The 5,142-nt window shown below is 44.3% G+C and overlaps 1 long non-coding RNA gene across 1 annotated transcript in view; it reads right to left on the bottom strand.

The window, feature by feature from the left end:
• The window catches only part of LOC134486386 (uncharacterized), a 171,291-nt gene extending 166,713 nt beyond the window's left edge, over positions 1 to 4,578 (bottom strand). Inside the window, exons 1-2 of the long non-coding RNA XR_010065233.1 lie at positions 4,435 to 4,578; positions 4,117 to 4,200 (exon numbers count right to left, since the gene is read on the bottom strand). This is a non-coding gene — a long non-coding RNA (uncharacterized LOC134486386). The remainder of the gene's footprint in view (positions 1 to 4,116; positions 4,201 to 4,434) is intronic.
• Positions 4,579 to 5,142: the final 564 nt, after the last annotated feature.

The following is a 5,142-nucleotide window of genomic DNA, read 5'->3' as shown; positions in this document are numbered from 1 at the left end:
AGTGACCTCACCTCACCTTCTCCTGGAATACCGCCAGCCCCCAGGTCCCCATCATGCAGCACTCAGAACCTTTCTCCCTTGCACCGTCCAGCCTCAGGACCCCACATAAGAGTCCTTTCTAGAAACTATGCTAGACAAGGGATATGTCTCTGAGCAAAACCAAATTCATGGCCACCAGGAACTTTCCAAGAGCCCCTCTGGGTAGTGTTCACCTGAAAAAGATCATTCTTTAGTCTTTCCAGTTCTGATGTTCTCTCCCTGTGACACCCTTTTAATTACCATTAATTAACTTTCCCTCCCCCAACCCCAGGCCATGCAGACCCTTTCATATAATCTAAAGTATGCTTCCATTGCATAACCTTCTCACAAGTATAGACACCACACAGGAAATTACTCTTTTCATCTTCTTATAGTACAAAGTAGACATATAATAAATTTACTGGTTTCAGAAGACTGAATCAGCAAAACGTGGTACATGTCAGAAATTTCCCAAGGGATCGGGATCTACCATTGACCCTCCTGGACTAGTTGGTCCTTCTGGGAGGACAAGGCTAGCAAGGACAGTCTGATTCACAACTTGTCCAAAGCCAACCAGAGGGGAAGCCATGCTCAAGGACATCTTCCTGCCGCTGGACAAAGACAAATGTCTCCTAGCAACAGGATTCCTGTGGCTTCCTGTCCTGGGAGTAGGCTGTGCTGGCTACTCTGCTGGGTGTAGTTTGACTTATTCGGCCTTACTGATGCTGATACATTTAGGAATAAGGTCCGATCTGCAGGCCATCTGCCTCAACCAGAGAGCTGAGGCATCATTTCCACCCATGACATCCTTGTAGCAATAATTTGCAACTTCCACAGTTTAAAAACACTTGGTCTTAGCCTAAAAGGGGACAGATACATTTTAAAGAGATTTTATTTACACCAGAGCCATTGGTTTGAAAAGCACACAGAAGGGGAAAAGCTTGCATTCTTTCTGTCCAATAATCAGAAAGTATTCTATCCTGTGTCAAAGATTCTCAGATGTCATTCAAAGCTTGCCAGGGCTATAAAGCTTAACTTGGTGAGTTCACAGATGCAGAGAGAGAGAGAGAGAGAGAGAGAGAGAGAGAGAGAGAGAGAGAGAGAGAGAGAGAGAGAAGTCCAATCGGAAGAACACGGTTCTGGTTCCTGAAAACTGTGACGATTTAAGATATCTGAGAGTTGAGAGTTGAGTATCTACACCCTTTTCTTTTCCCCCAAAGATTTCCAACCTCGGCTTGAATGTAGCTCCAGGTCTTGGGCTCTATCTTACTGACACTGACGTTTGCACTGGCCTTGCCTCTCTAGTTGTCTTGTCTTTATCAAAACACTAAGTTTCCCACTGTTTCAAAATGGACATTCATTAGGACTTCATAATAAAACTAACTCTAAACATAGTCTTCATTTCCTAAAGTTAAAAGGCTAACTTTTTCTCTATCAGAAAGGAAACTATGAGATGAGATAAAAGGTCTGAATTAAATGTTCACAGACACATGGGACAGAAAAAGTGGCAAGCCCCCTTTCCCAGTGAAGCTACCAAAGCCTGCTGTTGACCCTGGCTTCGAGCTCAGAGTCAGGGGATTGAGCACAGGCCTCGTAGTATAGACAAGTAAAGTTCTTGGGCATAACCTTCAGTCCCTCCATTTCGCCTTTCTCTCTGCCACCAGACGAGTCACAGATGACCTTTGACAACTTGAACCTTGGCAGAGGACCACTGTGGACCACAGCACCTAGGACACTAGCTCGACTTTCCTCACAGTGTTCAGGGTACAGAATGCCAGAGCAATGGGCTTCTGTCATTATGTGTTCCACTCAACAAAATGTATCCTTAGATGAATTCTTTATTCAGAAGATGCCCATGGGCTACTTAACCTCCTTCCTCTTCTAGAGGTTTTATGCACTCCTACACACACACACACACACACACACACACACACACACACACACACACACACTCTCACACTCACACACACATACACACACATACTCACACACACACACACACAGGATTTGGCAAGCTGTATACTGATGGTAATGTGGTGTGCTCTGAGGTATGTGGCATTATCTTTTGTATACTGGAGTTTTTTTTTTTTTTTAACTCTTATTTAAAGGAGTGAAGGGGAAAGATTGGCTGAACTGAGACAACGAATGACTCAGCATAGTTAGCAAGAGTTTTGCTAGTTTCCACAGGAACATTGCAGTCCCCTCCGGATATATTCCACAAGACCTGTTCCTCTAGAGAACCCTGGCTAACATACTCTCCATTCTAAGAAAACCAAGTCCACTCTGAGGCCCATACAGCCTCCAGTTTTGCTTGATGACCACACCTGCCTCCACCAGGACAGACTAGGAAGCAGTCCCTGAGCGACATGAACCCAACATTCACTGGCCAGCTTGCTTTGTGACAGACACTGAGGAGCTAGGCTTCTGGCACAAGTCCTTTTCTTCCTGGAGCTTGCCTTTAGGAGCATTTTGGGTCATTTCTAATTACTCTATAGGAATGAACTCTTCACCTCTTCACAACATGAGAGAGCCTCCCATATCAACCTCATTTTACAGATCAAAGAAATTAAGCCCAGAGAATCTGGCATGTCCAGCACCACACGAAAAGTGTGTGGCAGAATGGAAGTGGAACCAATTTCGGGCTTTTTGGAGCTGACCCAGGAGACCGTGCCACCTGCCTTCAGAAGGCACCTGGCCTGATCAGGGACGCCTTTTATGCTTCTATCTTGGTTCCTCATCCTTCTGAAGATGGGTTTTCTGGATGAAGCACTGGGATTCTCTCTCTCTCCTCTCAGTGCTAAAAGCTGCAGAAGAGAAACTATGTCCTGTGGACATAGTGAGGACCCTGTTGACCATGCGTGGTCATCAATTATAGTATTTCAGCCAGCCCCTCCCCTTTGAAATAAGAGGTACGAAAGTCCAATGTATAACATCTATCTACCGCAGAAGAGATTTACTTCATAATCTAACACAATCAACTTTCAACTGGAAAACTGTCACGGTCTTTGAAGTATTGTCAGAATTGTGCTGGACACAAGCTTCCTAAAACACTGTATTGCTATACAGAATGACAATGAATAGTGTTCCCTTGATCCCCACACATGGGCATGTCCCTTTCTTAAAGCCCTGTGAGTTTTGGAGAGACACAGTCTGAGCCCTTTTCTCCATCTCTTGCAATAAGAGGCAAAGAACAAGAACCATCAGTTATCCGAGGGCAGAGAAGGACTATTTCCTCAGAACCTAATATCACTTCCTTCCTGGGCCCTTCCACTGCTAGGGAAATCATAAGAAGGAAAAGAAGAGGAGGAGGAAGGAGAGGAGAAGGAGGAGGGGCAGGAGGAGCAGCAAAAGGAGGAGGGGCAGGGGGAGAAGCAGAAAGAGGAGGAGGGGGAGAAAGGAGGAAGAGGAGGAAAAAGAAGTAGTAGAAGAAGAAGAGGAAGAGGAGGAGGAGAAGGAAGAGGAGGGGGAGAAAATATGGCCCACATTTGCAAATCAAAAGCATCTATAAAAGGAACAAAATGGTTGCTGAAATAGTTTAAGCACATTTTTTTTTTAAGGATGAGCACGGTCCTTCATTGTGTTCCTTTCAGAGCCTAGACCATCAAAGACACACAGTCGGCTAGTAGACCAAGTACTGAGTTTTGCTCATGGTTAACAAATGACACCAAAAACTTAAAACTGCTCCCTTGCAGCCGAAATCAAAGAGCCCTCAGGAGCAGACTCGTGACGTGCTGAGGGGAGAGTTGCAGAAGTGAGTGATGGAGGCAGTCCAGGCAGAGGTGCACATTTCCAGGTCGTATCACAAAATGCCAGAACACAAAACCACAGCTAGATGTGTTAGACACACACACACACACACACACACACACACACACACACACACACACACTTTTAAAAACCATTGCCAAAGTCCTTCAAAGCCAAAATCTAGAAGAACTCGGGTTATGGACTTAGCAACAACAGCCATCTCAGAATCACCCCGTTTACGAGACCAATCTCCATCCTTTTTATCACTCTGGCACACTGTTTAGGAATAACAGAGAAAGAGAAATATGAAGCTAGAGGCAGAAAATTTAATTAAAAAACAAAGCCACCCACCTTGCTTTCAGGGTCAGGAAGTACACATGGCCTCCTTTTGTAGCAAGATTGAACTTAGCACTGATATGTCAAATGACCATGTATCTGTTTAGAAGAAACAGAAAATTGGCTTTTTAAAAGGAAATAAAATCTGCAGTATCCCAGTTCTTCTCATTGCAAGTCTTAACCCCTCAAAGATTAAAAAATAAAAAAACAAAATAGAATACTGTAGCTCTCTGGTCAGGCAGAAGGCAGGATCCCCACCGTTTCTCTGGCTTGCAAAACAAAATAAAACCAAACAGCGACTGCAAATGGTGTTGTTTGCAGGAGGGTACAAACCTTAAAACAACTCCTGCCCGCCTGGGTCCCCAAAGCCTTCAGTGTGAGCTGTGGAAGCTGCACTCTCAACACCAATGTCACCATCGAATGGCACCGAAAGTACACTTAGTACGAGAGAAAAGTGACTGACAGGGATCCGCCGACCCAGCCCCAACTGCCACTAGACCGGCCTTAAAAGCCCACACAAGGAGTATAAAAAGAAAAGCACATTTTGCAATAGAATAAATTCTTTTTTTTTTTTATTGAGACCGCGGAAAGTCACATGACCCTGAATGTAGCCTTTTAGGAAAGCAACAGAAACGGTAAAGAAAGGAGTGTGTATCTGTGTTGGGGGGTGGGAGGAGGACTGCCTCCTTCCTCTGCAGTCTTCCAGCCTGTCCGCCGCAGTCCGCATTCTTCTGGGCGCATCTGTGGAGTTATTAAGTGGGATAATCCCTCTGGCCTTTGATACATTTCTGGACATGATTATTTCATTACTCGCAGTATATCAGTAGGATCATAATAAAAAGGACTTCTGACAACCTGCCAAGAGTTTTGTGGCCTTGTAAACACAAAAGTGCTCTAATAAAATTTTATTAAGTGTTAAAAAGTCATAAAAAGTGAAATAACATAAACTACAAAATTTACTGTCCTCAGCAAATGCTGAAAATATCGTCCACAGTAAAATTAAATTAGCATGTAATAGACAGAGAAGCAGTGTGGAGTGGG

This window comes from Rattus norvegicus, chromosome 3 (genome assembly GCF_036323735.1).
Source record: "Rattus norvegicus strain BN/NHsdMcwi chromosome 3, GRCr8, whole genome shotgun sequence".
Lineage (NCBI taxonomy): Eukaryota > Metazoa > Chordata > Mammalia > Rodentia > Muridae > Rattus > Rattus norvegicus.
This window is presented reverse-complemented; position numbering and strand designations above follow the sequence as displayed.